General features: G+C 37.2%; 1 long non-coding RNA gene across 2 annotated transcripts; it reads right to left on the bottom strand.

Moving 5' to 3' along the window:
* Window positions 1–467: 467 nt before the first annotated feature.
* Window positions 468–14,329, bottom strand: LOC122183361. Of its 2 annotated transcripts, none has more exons than XR_006180248.1 (3): window positions 12,924–14,329; window positions 12,242–12,409; window positions 468–2,416 (listed from the first exon to the last, which is right to left on the bottom strand). It is a non-coding gene; the product is annotated as an uncharacterized LOC122183361 (long non-coding RNA). The 2 variants fall into 2 exon arrangements; XR_006180247.1 differs by lacking the exon at window positions 468–2,416 and adding an exon at window positions 8,050–8,224.
* Window positions 14,330–17,545: the final 3,216 nt, after the last annotated feature.

The following is a 17,545-nucleotide window of genomic DNA, read 5'->3' as shown; positions in this document are numbered from 1 at the left end:
ATGTTACTATTCTTACTGGGCACAGTGTGTAAGATGTATTCCCACACTAGGAGAGTATTTAGTAAGGTCACAAGGATGCCCAGTCCTTATCAAACACATTCCCTGGAAACTTGGCAAGGATTTCATTCCATGGGGGCAAAACAATGCCATTGTTTTTAGAATCACTTAAATTTTTCAGTGTTTGTGCAGAAAAGTGTATTACCAGCCTGTAAAAGAAAATTTGTTACCATCAGCATTCCAACTCCAGTTTTTCTTTGAGAAATTGATTTTGTATTCAGTGGAATTGTTTCACATTTATACTAGTGCAAATGAAAAAGAAGCAGGCCTTCTTCACACCACTGTCAATTACTTTACTCTTTTTAATCATTCCTTAAGGAAGAAAACAGAACTTCTAACATAATTTTAAACATAGCCAGAGACAAGCACAAGATGTAAGAATTGGATAAAAACATCTTTCATGTCGGAAAAGGATTTTATGCAACTCAAAGAATAACAGAAATGTGCATAAACAGAAAGCATAAACAGAAGTGTGACTTGGAAATAGAACTCTGTAGAAAGGAAGAAGGTTGGAGTGCTGTGTCTATCTCTAATAATCACTGAGAAAGAGGGAAGTCCCTCCCCACCTTGTTTTTTGTAATTTTTCTGACATTTTCCTTATAGTCTCAATCCTGTAGAAAGTGAAGCAGAACTCTCTCCATCTTTGCAGAGCTCCCAGATGGTCTATGTAGTAGCAGACTCCAAATTCTGCTGCTAAGCTGGACTGAGTAATATAGCCTGAAGAGATGTATTAAATAAGACATACCACAGTGCAAGCAGTGGAAAAAGATGTGGTCTGCAGTGCTCTTCAAGATCAGAGGAAGGTGAGCAGGGAAATGCTTAATTTAAGCATAGTAAATATTTTGAATTACATATTACCTGTATAAATTCTGCTTTCTAGATACATAATTCAGTGTAACAGTAACTATCTATTACACATGGAGACCTGCACAACTTTCTCAGCTTCAAAAAAAAATTTGAATTTGAAGCCAGACAATTCATTTATTTTAAATAGGAAAAGGACTAATGCCTATATGCCACCATGTACTACATCTGTGTAAATTAGAAATTATGAGTCACCAGGAGTCTTTTTCTGCCCAGACATGTACCATTAGGCCACATGTGCATTATACCAGGCAGCTGTGCTCCAGAAGAACAACTGGCTAGGCTGCCAGCTTGTACTTTGCTCTATCGTTTTGTCTTTACAAGCACACTGGTATGACGCTTTGCCATTTGCAGCAAGTTCTGGCCAGGAGACTGCATTTGGATACAGCTCCACTCCAGAAGTGCAGCAAAATAAATTGACTCAGCCTATCAGTTGGAATAAAGTCTTCTAATAAAAGATATCCTTTGTCAGAAGATGACAGTACCACTGAGGACAGCTGCACTTGGGAAACTTGAATTCTGTTCCATCAGAGATTTCTTCAGTGACCTTGAACAAATTAAGTCTATGCCTTGCTTTGCTGCTTGAAAATATTTGCAGGGCTTCTTAAGGGCAAGATTGCAAAGCCCTCAATTACAGTGGTACTGAGGACTAGAAAAATGGACAGACACTAACTTTTTTTGGAAATACAAATTTCTACTTCAATCATAAAAAATCCCCAAGTGTACCAGAGTGTGAGCATGAGGGTCAGAAAATGCTGTGATTGCAGAGAGCCTTCAAGCTCTGCACTTGGGTAATGAACATGTCTTCTGACACTTAATCAGCCACTACTGGCTGATAAACAATGAACAGCATCTTGCCCTTCTGGCCTAGAGAAAGGGTCATCACATATAAGGCCTTTGAGTTTTCTGGGAAACACAGAGCTTAGGAAACTTCTGCAAGAATTATGTGGTTCTGTAATATAATTATCATTTCTTCTCTAAGATAGAAAGCTCACAGATGGTAACGCACCCTGGTTTTCCTCACATTAGAGTCACAGTGTTCTCTGTGTAACGCTGCTCCTGGAGCTCATGGTTCAGTAGCTTTATGTCTGCCTTGATTGTAAGTGGCATTGTCAACGCTTATTCCAAAAATAAACCCTCCTGACTAATGACACAGATACTCCACAGGCTTAGAATCATCTTTTTATAGCAGCTCTTTGATTCTAGATAGCAAATGTCCACTATTTTTGGCACAGGAGCTCAGAGAAACTTTCATGATCTTTCGCCTACATGACCAGTTTTACACAGTTCAGGTTCTGTGAGAGTGCTCATGGTTTTCATTAAACATAGAGAAATATGTTTGTTCTGCTGCATATTTGTACTCACTAGAGAAACAACTGACCTAGAAAGCGGAGACTGTGCTATCGCATGAGGTTTTCCACATTGCTGCTGAGATATTAAAGGCTTGTCACTTCAAGAGGTTCTTGAGGGTCTGATGATTTGATGCTCAATGGAACTGAAGAGAAAAAAATTTGCATTGAATTAACTAGAAGTGAAAGGTACCCATGGGATGATGTACATGTACGAGGGCTGCTCCGAAAGTGATGCTTTTTGTCTTATTATGTTGCACGTGACATCAGAGGCAGATGTAGGTGGTATGGCATTTGAAGTTGAAACTTCCCACCACTGTTCTGTTACATCTTGTTGCCATGTGACAGATGGCAGCAGAGGGGCAGTCTTACAAAAGAGCATCCAACATGGAAGTGCATATGAAGCAAAGGTGCGTTTTGGAATTACTCCACATGGAAAAAATTGTACACATTGACATACATTGACACTTGCTGAACATTTACGGAGACCAAACCATGAATGTGAGCACATTGAAGAGGGGGGCGGTGCGTTTCAGCAGTAGTGACAGCAACATGAAAGACACAGGCCAGACAGTCACGCACAGCTGTCACACCATGAAACAAAGAGCATCTCGATCAACTCATCCACATGAATTGCTAATGGCGGTGACTGTGCTGAAAAACAGTTTTTTGTAGCTGAGAATTTCCTCTATCAAACTGTGTTATTGTGCTCTTTATATTTGTTGTAGCTTACGTGGAAATAAACAGGAGGCATCGTTTCAGAGCAATCTACAGAATTTCCTCATTTAATGATCTTGATTTAATAACCTGGTTTGTTTATTTTAATAAGAGAATGTGGTGTTAGTGCTGGATGCCAAATTCACCCACTTTCAAACAGAAGTTCACTGTTTATTCACAGGGCAAAGTAAAGATGCCAGTATTCAAATTGGTTTTTTTTTTTGGTAAGTTGTAATTTTCTTCTAATGCAACTCCACCAGCCATAAACAACAGCAGAAGCTAGTATGTAGGTAAAGCCCATGGTTTTTTTTTAACCTGTATCTGTTTAGTATATCTAGTTAACAGAACAGTAACATTTTGACAGTGCTACCTGATTCAGCCACTGTTGTCAGTGTTCCAGTGAATAGCATTTCTGTTGTTCACTGCTGTAGTCAGACACAAATCTCAAGGAAATATGTATTGCTACTAAATGTTCTGTAGTTTAAAAAACGCTTACCAGATTAGACTTAGTTCTACAACAGTGAGTACAGAACTTGGAAAGTAATAATGTTCTGATCCTTGTATAGGATAACACTACTAGTAAGATTTTTTAAGCAAGGATTACCATTTTCATGATAACAGTATCATTTGCAGCCAACTAAATACTAGTCCAGACTATCAAATCAACTTTTACTTAAGAAAATGTAATATTATAAAGTGGAACAAGTAGACACTTCAGAATCACAGCTTTAGAATGAGAGAGGCCATGGCTGAAATACTGCTTTGGATCTCAGCTCCCCTCACTCTTAAGAATCAGATGGAAAGCCACAGAGAGAGTAGGGACCTTGAATATATAATATGTGAGAAGGAGGTTTGTTTAGCCTGGAGAAAGGAAGGCCAGGGAATGTAGGCGTTCTCTTCTGCTACCTGAAGTTAGGGCTTACACAAAAGACATGACAGCACTGGTCTGTTCTCAAAGGGGCACCACAGAAGCACAAAACAGCACAAAAACAGTCACAAGATGCAACAGGGGAAAGGCATAAGGAAAATGTTGTTCACAACAAGAGTGTTTAAGCACATGTAACAGATAACAGAAAGAAGACTGAAAACCTCCAAGGTTGGAGGCCAGAAACCCAGAAAGACTCACATAAGCAAATAGGTACAATTATTACTTTGAGATAAAGCTAGTGGATGGCTGACTTCATTTCCAACAAATATCTCTTTGAATTGTGGCAGAAGTTATTTGTTTTATAAGGTTTTACATTAACATTCTGTCAATTCTATAGGATTGAAAATTTGCTTTCAGCTTGCCTCCAAACTTAACTGTAATTCTAGTTGCTGATACAGTTTAACATTTGTAAATGTCTGCAGTTAGAACATCTGTAGTCCTTGCACTTGCCACTATACAGAACAAAGACATGTATGTTATCCAGGGCAGGGAATTGAAGGGAAGGTAAGAAAGCACAGAGATCCATGGTTAATCATCAAAAAATCAGAAACAGATTCTCATCTGTCAGTAAAGCTTTTTTTCCATTGGAGTTCCTTGCTCAGTTCCCTTTCTGATAATTAACAATCACTCTATGTAACAAACAAGGGAAAAAAAAAATAAAAATCAGTATAATGGGCACTTCTACCAATATGAAATAATTTTTGAAGTTGATTACACAGTAAACCAGTGAATAGGACCCTGTTTCTTTTGTAAATAAATATGGACCTAAATACCAATGCATTAAGGCTGCTTAAGGCTGAAAGTAGGTTGATTCCAAGCTGCCCTATTTTAGCAGGATAGACTCAAGGTATATACTTTAAGACTCCTGAATGCAATTCATTTCACAATTACTTTGAAAGGATTGAGAATCTGTCAAGATTAGATTCCAAGCCTGGTCATCAAATTGTTGCAGCTGAACACAGCGTTGGATATAACTGTTTATTTTTGTTGTTCATTAACGTTAATATGCACTGGTCATTAAGATGAAATTCAATCCTTTAGACTTTCCCCTTAAGGCATGCTGTCCAATTATGACTGTTAATCCAACTAGTAAACCGTTCTCCCTCTGTATGTAATCTCCCCCTCCTTTTAGCATTTGACCATTTCAAACACTCAGAGACTATAACCTCCCATGGAAAGCTTGTCCTCTAAATAGTATAAAGAAAAGAATGTAAGAAAACTGAAGGATGGAAAACTTGTTACCACTGCTGGATAATTCAGTGGGGAAAAAAAATGTTTTCTTTCTAAACACTGTTACACAGTGCATGTATGTCTACATTCTTAAGCTTTGGGAGATGCCTACTTCACCTTTGTCAGATCTCTACAATCACATCTGATGACAAGGATCAACCTATGGAAAAGTATGTTATCTTGCACTCTGTTTGTCAGGAGGTGCTTTATTTGGAGAAAAAAAACAAAACAAAACAAAACAAAAAAAAAAAAACAAAAAAAAAAAACAAAACCAGAAAGCAGACTCAACTAAAATTAATAGAGAATCATAACATATATTTTCAACCTGAATATGGGCAACAGAAAAATACTCAGTAAAACAATGAGCTGTTTTGCAGCAGAGTAAAGTATAAGGAAGTTTTCTTCCTTTAGCTTAGATTTTTAAATTCTGCTAGTTGTCAGTAAAAATACTTAAATACTGCTGAACATTAAAGCTGTAGTAAAATGACTCACAACCTTGTCTTACAGCAATGCCATCAAACCTGGATAAGGAAATATGATGCATTTTCTTTTTTCTTTTGTGCGAACACTTCACAAAGATTAGTTCTCATGCACAGAGAGACTCCAAGGTGAGGATATGCCTTCTCTTTATAAAAAGACAGATGGTGCAGATCTCCTTCAGCAAGCTGTGATTCAGAACCAAAATGAAGCAGCCATATAGCACAAGACTGTACAAGAGGTGCCGCTAACAGTTTTTTAACTAAGCAGAAGCATTGCACCTCAGTAACTGCTTGCTGTCTTTGGAGTCCAGGCAGGTAACTCTGATCCTGTGTCATACTGAAGTTAGCTTCAGGTATTTAGCAAAGATGCTGTATCCCACTATGCACTATTTTTCAACTTACCGTGGAGAACTTTCTGATACATTACAAATACCCATGTCAAGTTCCTGACTACGTTACATTAGTGCGAATTCAGTGACTCCAATGGGATAAGAATTCTTCCAGATTAATCCCCAAGCAAGAAGTCTAAATCTCAATTCTCTTCTTTTTCTACTGGCTTGGTTGCCTATTTTTAACCAGAAACAACATTTCTATGTCTTAAATACACAAGGTTCATGATTACGCTACTCAGACTGAGTCAGACAAGGTAAATGACAAGGCCCGGAACAATGCACAGCAGGTTGCCAGATAGAAGTGAGTGATTCTGAATTTTCTTCATTTGGAATAGGCTCCAAACAGCTCCAAAAAAGGTGAATGTCAGTATGCAAGCAATAGACAACTCACAATTCTCATCTGAAATCACCTTGCAATTTAGACTTCTTTTTAAAAAGGCAATAACTATCAATTATAGAGACCACAGAACAATATTAGACCGTGCTTTTTATAGATAAGTGCTATCAGTTTATTTCCAAGACTTTCTTAAAACCTTGTGTCATGGGTGAGGATCACTGTCAAATACAGTCTTTAGGTAGGCTTTTCCTATCCCCAGTTTGATGTGCTAGGTGGAAATGAGGACTCTGCTGACGGCAGGCCAGATGGTTGATAAAATACAGACCTAACACTGAATCAAATGCTCTACAATCCCAATATATACAATTGATAGAGAGATGGATGCTTGTCTAATTAATACTTGGCAAGCAAGAGTCAGATAAATAATTACTAGGCAGTTTACTGAGACCTGAAAAGTTCTTGTAATCTGTGTAACAGATTCTTAAATCCTAAACCAGCTGCCAGTCAGTCTGGGGGATTTCTCTAGACAAAGTCACATGTACTCACACTTCTTCAAAGATGCATTTATTCCCAGGTGTTATCCTTCCTGTCTTTGATTAACATCCCTGAGAACCAATTCTACCTACTATTGACACTGCTCCTTCTTCTATTCATCCAAACTATTCTGTTTCCCATACATACTTGGAAGAAAACATAAAATCCAAATATGACAAGTGACTGCTCAGTATCCATCCTTTGCTTAAGTGGAACTGCAAAAAAGAAGAATACAAAAAAGAAGAAGAAGAATAGTTCTTGTTCCTAGAATGTTTTGTGTTTTTATAACTACAATCATTCCTTCATAGTGATTGAATCGTTTCCTTAAGAAACTTGAGTGATAATCACTGGAAAGAAAAATGAAGGGTAAGAAATAACAAATCCAGAAGAATAAAAGAAACTGTGAGATAAAAATTGAGTCACCAGCATAATAAAAAAGATAACTTACAGAAATTGTGTCCCAGATTTTCAGGCATCTGGGATTGAATGTCAGAGATGGAAGATTCAGGAAGACAGAGATAAAGCCTCCAAGATCCAAGCCTACCAATCCTTGCCTAACACAAGCAGATTGTACTCAGTTAGCTGAAGCCTTCTTCACAGATTCAGTATTATTAGAAGATTTTATATTTGAAAAGTAAAACTGGAATCACATAGGTATGTGAGTCATTTGGTTTGGACTTCTCAGTTTTCTTGAAGTTTACATTAGTTTCTATTTCATTCAACTAATCTTGTCTTCGAACAAAAATAGTTAAGAAAATACAGCATATCTCAAAACTTATAATGGATTTACTATCCCCATTAAACCTCCTGGTTTTAACATCTTGTTTTCAGCTACTCCCTGCAGCTGTTGCAACTAAGAATTCATCCCTAAGAATCATTTCTTTGAGCAGAAAGCTCTTCCTGTAATTTCAGGCAGGGCAGAGCAAATCTGTTTGCGACCAGGACAAATCTGTTCTCAGATAATTTCTTTCAATTACCATTGGCACAAACTCCATTAGTCCATAATACACAGTAACTTTTGCAAAGTTGCTAACACCTTATTCAGTTGTCTCAGTCTCTGAAATAGATACGGTATGGGAGAAGTAACAGTTATTGCTTACCAAAGAGAACCTGAAAGCTAAACAAACCATCCTGGAACAAACTGCATTAAAAATACTCAGCATCAGATTTCCTTTTATTATTTTCTCATTCCGAATAAAAGCATCCCAGAAGGATAGTTTCTTTAAGCATGAGACTGCACCAGAGAACATTCAGCATCTGATACCATCAGTCAGCTCTCCCAGCCATGTGTTAGACTCCTGAAATTCTCAGGCAATTCCATCAGATGTGCAGTAGCACTGAAAGAAAAAAAAAGTGAAAGAATGAAAAGCATTTACCATGCAGCTGCTAAGACAAAATGGCCTCTAGCTATTGACCATTCATAAAGGGATTTGAAATGAGCAAGCTTACAATAAGGAATGATGCAAACTAACATTACACATGAAGTGGGTTTCAAATCTATGATGTGACATCAGTATAAATTTTCTTTCCAAGGTGAAATGAAATGAGCATGTTCTTCAAAGGCAGATAGCACTGTGTCCTCACTATTCAGTCTGAATCAGTCTCCTCAAGTTACAGGCTGTGATGCTGTTATACAATGAAAAGATTTAGTCTTCCCTGTTGTGCGTGTGTTTACTAAATGTATCACAATGTAGCTGACGTTGCTTAAAGGCTGTATGTACCTCATCAGTGCCACTTTTTGCTGAAATAAGCACTTGCAGTTCCTAGGCATTTAGGAAGCATAGGATTTCCACCAGCCTCCCATTTGTTACATTGCAGAGGAAGGATTAAACATTCTAAACACACTTAACACAAATTAAGAATCTAAAAATCAACACTGGGAGAAAAAAAAAAATCAAATGAAAAATCTGGCCACATCACACATGTTGTGGTATTAAACAGCTGTTCCAAAACAGTTACTGTGTACTTTCCATGAAGACCATCTCCTCAAGAAACAAAACAAAAAAATCCAAATGAAAGTATAAAGAATCAGTCATTTTCATGTTGAAAGGCAAGGGAGAGTGTTTGTTATGTTCTGAAAACTTCCCAGTAAGGTCTGAACAGAATCTGAACAAGAGGAGAAATCAAGATGAAAATAAGCAGAACTGTTTTGAAATGAGTTGAAGATAGTAAGCAGGTAATTAAGATTCTGGACAGAACTAATTTTAGTTTAAGGAGCAGAAATATAGCAGCAGCAAGGTTAGAGACCCTAACAACACCATTTTCTCTGGAAATGTTCCGTATACCAATGCTTGAGCTGACACTCCAGGCAAGCCTGGAAGCTGAATGATAAGAAAGAAAGGTGAAAGTAGCACAGGAAACTCAACACTGATACTAAGAGAAAATAATGAAGGGAGATGAGGACTGACAGCAAATGACAGAAGACAAATACTACTGGAGCTGAGGTCATGGAAACAGAAGCAGGATATGAAGGAGTACACTAATGAGCCATGGTCTCCTGAGTGAGACCAAATCAGCAAGAAATCTTTTCTGATTAGCTGGGAGATCTGAGCTCAGAATGCAGAGAGAGTGAAGACATCAGAAAACATTCAGCAGTTACATCAGGTGGGTCACTAACATGCAAGTTTAAAAAAAGAAGTGGAAACCACAGAGGATGAGGGAGTTGGAAATCAAAAGGAGGGGAAACAGTTAAGTGGAAAGAACATAACAATAGGACAGATGAAGTAAAGAGAAGAGCTGGATATGAGTGCAGTGTAAATGGAAGAGAAGCTGAAATTCCTTATTACCATCTAATCTGTGATGACTAACAGAAATCAAGAAGAGGCCTCCATAAATGAGAGAGCCTCCAGGTGCTCCAAGACGAAGACTTTCAGAGACTGTGGAGGTGCCTTCTGAGCTACACCAGGCAGCCCAGACTCCTCCCAGAGCCCTGTGGTTGCCCCAAAGGCATGACAGTGCCCCAAAGGCAATATCACACACAAAGGAACCCAGGTCTCAGAGATCACAAATACCACAATCCTTGGCTTGGAGAAAAGGCAGGGTACTGCGAAAGGAATAGAGTACAGCTTACTGGAATTAAAAGTTTAAGAACTGGGAAGAAAGACGCCTCGCCACTCACAGCCAACAACAAAGAAACGGAGGAGTCTAGACATCTGGCTTTAACTAGCAAAGAGGCAGAAAGCGGTGTTCAAACAACAACAATCAGTATTTTGATGGTAGAAATGCATGAAAAATCATTTAATATATCAGAATATGTAGTCTGCATACCTAAATAATATTCTATTTCATCTGAACCATTCCTAGGTAAGCCATTTAAATTCAAACAAAGCTGGTGCATGCACAGAATAGCCTTTTCATGGAAAATTAAGGCTTTTCATTCCTTTCCAGAGAATAGAAATGAATTGTAAGGTTTATTTCCTGTAGCATTTTATTACCTCCAAACATTCAAATTTCTACCCTGAAAATCCAAGTGTGACTGTGAAGCTATAAAATATGTGGATAATATATATTTTATAGCCAACATATAATTATTTTTTATTTTTGTGAAAGTTCACGTTCTATACTCTACTGAAAATATCATACATGCTTTGAAACTTCAAATAAAAACGGAAGAAATACAACAACAACAACAACAAAACCCAGTCTTTTCATAAAGAAAAAATGACCACTTCAAATTACTTTCAAATAGAAATTGTTCCTCACTCTTGCTTGGCAGGTGATAGATTTTACAGACAAGCTGTAAATGCTCCAAATAGACATCAATAATATAAATAATTACACTGTCTTTATAAAGCAGTATGAACAACTATAATGCAACATAAAAATTTTCCATAAAAAATTTTCCAAAAAAATATTTCCACTATAATCAGCAATGAATCAGACGCCTACTAATGAATAAAGGTTGTGAATCACAACCTTTAGAAGATCTAAGACCACAAAATACTACAGCTTCTTAAAAATTTGCCCAGAAGCTTGTCTGTGTTAACAATGGTATGACCAGAGAGAGTTAACAAATAACTTGAGTTTGGGTTCACTGAGCTAGCCTGGGTACATCTGATGTGCACCAGTTGTTTTGGTATGGATTTGAAATCCAGTACACATGGGGTCAGCCAACTCCTAAGGACACATTTTCACAGTATACCAGGAAACTACCATGCTCCGACTTAGAAAATACAGTGCCATACACTTTAAAAAGATAATTTCAGAAAGCAAAAGAGCATGATTTAATACAAAACACTTTAAGTAATTTCTTATTTTATCTGAAACAATTCACTCATCCATCAGTATCCAATTAAATCTGGTATGAGTCAGATTGTAATATTGGTTGCTGATGACTAATAAGGCAAGTCAACATCTATACATCGAACTACTCAGTGATGATACAGCCATTGGCAACTTCAATTAGGGACAGTGACCATGTTTGTTTGTTTTAGTTTGTTTCTTTTGCTTTGAGCTTTTGAAGAAACAATAGAAATTGTAGTAAGACAAATAAGAAGAGGATACAGAGGTCTTTGAACCTTGGTCTCCCTTACTGTGACTTCTAAATGCACTAGTTACATTTTTAATAGATCTATATAGGTCACTCAGAAATAACAGGCATTGCTTTCAATTTTTTCCCAAAATTACAATGGATATGAAGAGCACAGAAAGACTGTTTGATAGAGCAAATTCTCAAATGTTTTTCAACGTAGTCACAGCAATGAGCTGTGCATTTTCACCAGTGATGAACAGCAGCCTGCATGACGTGCTCGGAAAAATCTGCATCAGTGGAGGTGACCCACTGTCACTGCCACCACTGGTGAAATGCATCACCACTGCCTCATGTGCTCACATCCACATACATTCAGCAAGCATCCATGAATGTTAATGAGTCCAATTTTTTCTGCATGGAGGAATTTAATGACACATCTTTGCTTCATATGCACTTCCATGTTGGATGCCAATTTCTCAGACTGCCCCTCTGCTGCCATCTGTCACGCAGCAACAAAATGTAATGGGATACTGGGGGTAAGGTTCAGCCTCTACTGCCTTACTTCCAACATCTGTCTCTGAGTTCACGGGCCACAAAATGCTTTGTCAAAGAAATATTCTTACATCAGAAATTTCCTGTAAATTGGGAAGTGAAAAAGATAGTTTTAAAATATTAGCATTAAAAAAAAAAAATCAGGAGGAAAGAATGACATCACTTAGAAGTTGTATGTATCAACAACTGAAATAAACACTAGAAAAAAGACAGAATTAATGCACATCTTTTTAATTGAATAAGTAGAATAAGAACATGACTTCTCAGTTGTTTGTTTGTTTTTAATTACTTTTCTCACATATGAGAAAATAAAAAGGCTTCTTACAATCACCTGTTATATGTAATGCCTCACAGAGACCACACACTGCGAGTTAAGATTCAGCCTTGTCTTCATGTCCACCAACTGGCTTTTATCCAGGCCACCACTTCACGTTATGGTCCCATCCACGACAGTAATACTGTGCTATAGATAGTTGCTTCAGAGAAATGTATCTGAAACCTAGCAGGCAGAGAAAAGGATGCGCACACAGATTCAAGACATGGTTCAGCTATGGTTTGCTAGCCAAGAAAATGTTTCTCTTTTAGTGGAGCCAGCTGATATGGCAAAGTGCTGAATGAGTGCTGTCTAGCCCTGCACTCGCTCAGCTCTCTACAGTGAACTGCACACTCTACAAGTCTCATTTTTTCTACTTTTAATTACTAAAACTATACTGACAGTCTGCTGCTGCTCAAAGTCCACATCCCATACCTGCATATCATAACTTCTCATATTCACAGGACCCCTCTTTAAATATAATCATTTAAAACACATGTTGTAAATAATGAGTTTCATCTATGAACCTTTCATTATAAACACGTTCAACAGATGAACTTGTCTGCCTTCTGCATGCAGTAAGAAAGCTGAAGTGAAGATGTGCTAAGAATACAGCACAAGCAGTGAGATAGTACTATTCCTAAATAGCAAATGTACATAACCTAAAAAAGTAGCCTACAGTTCCTCTTCAGTTACTTACTGTGTCTCAAGACAATAGGATCTCTCTCTGCATAGTCAGTATACTTTGTTTCTCACTGGGGAAAGAGGAAGTGAAGAAATAAGTTAGTTTTGTTATCATGAAATAATATCCTGACTTAATTAATTAATTATTCAGCCACATTTGAAGTCACCCAGCATGGGAAGAGTTAGGACAGAGTCTTCATGCATGCCCTAGCACCAGACTTTCAACTTCTGGCAGGCACTATGTGCCAGACACATTCAACACAGAACTTGTGCACAGATCCTCACGTTGTCCCCAGAGGACATACTTCTAGGCTGATGCAATAAGCCTTTAGTCTTCCATGAGAATAGATAGTTCAGAGGATTAATATATTTTCCATTAGTAATCCTCCTTGAGATGCTGAAACAGAATCACTTCTCCATAAATTTGCTTTACCACTTCACTACCTAGCATTGCTAGAGGAGACATCTCTGTCTCTTACATATGAGGAAGATAAGCAGGGCTATTTTGTTACAGGATTTTGATTTCATACAAGCCTCACCTGAAGAAGACAACTCAAAATACCAGAAAATAACCCACTGTATACATACTTCTTTGTAATATCAATGTTGTTTTTTTCTCCTCTTATTCTAATATATACTACCTTGAATCTCTTTTCTCTTTCTATCACCCTAAACAGTAACATACTAATAGTCCATTCACAGCATAACCCTTTAGAATCTATTTTGAGATTTGCTTGTGTTTCATCAGCTCAAAATTCCTGTGTATTAGATCAGATTTTTCCAGTAAAGATGCTAATGAGGTAGAATTTCTCATTTTGGTGCCCCTTAAGTTCTATTTATAGAATCCTTTCCAACAATGAATTCTGTTCATAAAACAAGGCCTGACTGCACTCAGAAATAAGTTACAATGAGCCCTGTCAGCAAATATTAGATAAAGGTAGTGCTGAAAGAGAGAAATGAACACTTCACATTCATTTATGATTTATGAGTTCAGAGTTCAAATGGAAGCTGCATGTAATAATGAACAATGGAAATACCTTGTTTGGCGAGGATGAATTGAAACCTTCAGCTTGAATAAGCTATCAATAGATTATTGATCTAAGCCATTACTGCTAAAAGTAAGTTTAAAAACCAGTGATAAAAATACACTATCAGCTACTAGTTAAAATTCTCTTTCATCACCATTAGGATATAAATCTATAATCCCTAGAGTCATGAGTACTGCACATCTACAGCTGCATCTCCTCTGCAAATAGAATGCACGCATATATAGAAGTTTCAGACTCTTACCCATTTCAAGGAGAGGTCAATTGACTCTGGACAATATCTCAGGATCTTAGGGCAGTAAACCTCCATGTGATCACAAGAGAGCACAACAGTGCATTTTCCACTCCATGACAGAGAATTAATTTTTTATTATTATTTATTTTATTTTTATTTATTTATATTTATTATTATTTTTAAAAAGGTAGCCGTATGTGTTTTTAGTACAATACTGGCATCTTGAAATGAAAATAAAGAGCTGGTCCACTTGCTGTATGTATGAGGTTGGTTCCTACTGCTTCAGTTAAAAAGCACAACTTGGCAATTTCTAGTTTCTTCAAAAACGTCCAGCAAAGCAATAGAAAATCTTCACACCAAGCTGAAAAGAAATCTACTGCATCTGTAAAGTTTTTGAACTTTTTGAGCAAAAGAAATTTCAGAGGAGATTGTTCTCATCAGCACTATGAATAAAACATGAGTTGGCATAGAAATATTTATTACTAGCATTCACCAAAAAACAATAGAATGCCTCTAAAAGCCTGAATGGAAAAAAAAAAAAATTAAAAATTAACTAGGACTACAGGAAAGGAAATGCTGATAATTGAGGACACCTACTTTTATGTCACATGACTGGAAAACCACACACACAAGTTAAAATGTAATTGAACTCCATTCTTTTTTTTAACATAGTTGGAAAAGGGGAGATACATGGCATTGTTTTTGCAGTTTCTACAGAGGTCCTCTGCTCTTTTCTGTGTAATGTCACAAAAGAAACTTTCAGAATATTGACTAGTATAATCCTATATAATCCACAGCCAAACATTTCAAAGACACGAGAACTTACTTTAAACAAAGTCACAATAAAAATAAATCTTTTCTGCGGTGTTAGGCATCTTTTCAGGGTCTTCAGGAAATATACTCAACTATTTTCATAGTTAAGTAAAAACTGCAAATATCTTTAACTCAAAATGAGAATTTACAGAGGATTTCCCAAAAGACCACAGAAAATCATTGGCAAACAGCAAGTTTCTTTAATGCATTAAAACATCAGGATGCATAGCTTTTATGTGCTTAACACAGTCTTGCAAAAAAAAAATTAAATTAAAAAAATTAAATTAAAAAAAATATTAATTAAAAATTAATAATAATAATAAAAAAATTAATTCTGTTTTTACTTTGTTTAAATTAATAAATTGCAGCATAAGCCCCAACCCTATTAGATTTTAATTTTGATGTACATCCTCTGGAAACTTATCCAATTACTCAATTTCATTCTTAATAGAAAAAGCACAAAAAAATATCTGATTAGCACATAAATCAAATGGTTCTGAGATCAGAATCTGACCCAAGTCTAAGTATAGAGCTATTCCACAGAGGATCAACACTAATCCAAACACAGCAGCCTTGTTCTGCTCCAATTCCACCCATCATTTTAATCTTTCAGTTGAGTTGCCAATATTGTCTGAATTACTTTACTTCCATGGTAAGTGATGAGAAACAGAGGCTCAAACCTATCTCAGACTGAAGACTGGCATTAAACAGAGGATAAAGTAAGCCTGCAAGGACAGTCCATCTCTTACCTGTGACGACACAGAGTATCACCAAGTACTTCAGATCTTTGATACATGCTGTACTACACTGCATTGCTGTAAAGCAGCCAAACAGTTGAAAGAGCTTTTATTTTGCTGCTTGCAGCATCACTTCAGTGTGTACCAGGCAGAAAGCATGTCTTAGAATTCCCTCCCCTACTATGTGTGGAGGAAAGACATCGCCCTTTATGTTGGTGGAAGAGAAAGCTGTGTTGCCTCTAAAGTATTTGCCCACAACAAGAAACGGAACTAATCTCTGTGAAGTAATGAAAAGAAAGTAAGGGTGGAGAGAGCAACAGCAAGAATACATAAGAGATGCAAGCTTCAATAGTTACAGCAGCATCCAGTGCAGGTACATATGTCCAGAAGAAATGCAGTTAATATTTAATGTAACACCTATCTATTCCTCAAGCCTTCATTTTTTCCAGAATTCCAGCTGACACTGAGAATGAACAGAAGGATCAAAATGTCTCCATGAACACCAAGACACCGAGATATAAGAGTAGACCTCCATCATCTCAAAGAAGCGAGGCTCCTTTCTCTTTAATTTCCAAAACAGAATTCCTTGCAAAAGCTAACATACTAAACCACAGCATAGCCATGGGGCAGCTGTGAACATCTGCAGCATACAAGCTGCATGACAGCACGAGTTGGGCAGACAGGTAACAGTTCAGTGAACAGTTCTTCAGCTGAAGCAATTTTTCTTTCTTCAGCAATTGAAGACTTGAGGAAGGAGGCTTCATTTTCTTGCATCAAGCAATGGCAAGACAAGGAAATTGTTTTCTCTAAAGCTTAATCACTTTGGTTACTTGAGCCATTACACCCTAGCTTTGGCAAAAAAACAAACAAACAAAAAACTGAAGTTAATCAAACCCTTGCTTAGATTACCCAGTTCTGAGGAGTTTTGTTAGCAGCACCCCAATTTCTTTTGTTAGGGACCATACCTAAAAGCAAAAACATATTAAAGTCATCAGAATAACATAGCTCTCCTGCAAAACACAACTGACATCTTCTGGCCAACCTTGGTTTTACTGGTTGGTAATCAAACACTTCATTCAGATATAGCAATCAAATTGAAATTGTTTTTGTTAAATAAAACCTCCAAACTCTGGAGCATGAAGTCATGATTTAAGAGCCACTCCACAGCAACAAGAGCCATTTCAGAGAGCATAAAGCAGAGCACACTGAACAAAGCAGAATAGAGAATATCAAAGGTTCTGCTGTCAGAGCTCACCCCCCCTCCCCCCTCAGCTGGCAGTAGTTTCCAATACCTACAACATGTTTCCACAGCTAGCATCTTTTGGCTGGTGTGAGAGAAGTTTGCAGTCAGTCTGAGCTAACTAGCACGCTCTGTTTGCTCACTTGTTTGCCGACTGTGTTTCCAGCACCTTTAAGCCTTGCTCATTGACATTCCTCCCCTGCCCCCAACCCCCATTCTTTCTAATTCAGAAAAATAACTACAAGGTAAAAAAAAAAAAAAAAAAAAAAAAAAAGTATATATTTTTCCCCTTTAAGAAAGTTTAAAAGTTTATTTCCTTAATCCAAATAGAAACCAAAACACTGCTTCCTTTCCACAACTGCTCCGCTCTCATTCATCTTCTTCCTTCAAGTTGTTAAAAGAACCTCAAGCCAAAGCATTCTGAGGGGCTCCATTCAAAAGGCATAACTACTTGCCCACCAGCTGAACTGCTACACGTACTCCAATGTGTACCAGATTACGAAACCTTTTCTAGAACAAGTTTTTTTGTTAATTTAGCATTCAGTGTTTGCAATTGTAATACTGAAT

This window comes from Lagopus leucura, unplaced genomic scaffold (assembly GCF_019238085.1).
Source record: "Lagopus leucura isolate 7727_CA_CO unplaced genomic scaffold, USGS_WTPT01 Super-Scaffold_100017, whole genome shotgun sequence".
Taxonomy (NCBI): Eukaryota; Metazoa; Chordata; class Aves; order Galliformes; family Phasianidae; genus Lagopus; species Lagopus leucura.
This window is presented reverse-complemented; position numbering and strand designations above follow the sequence as displayed.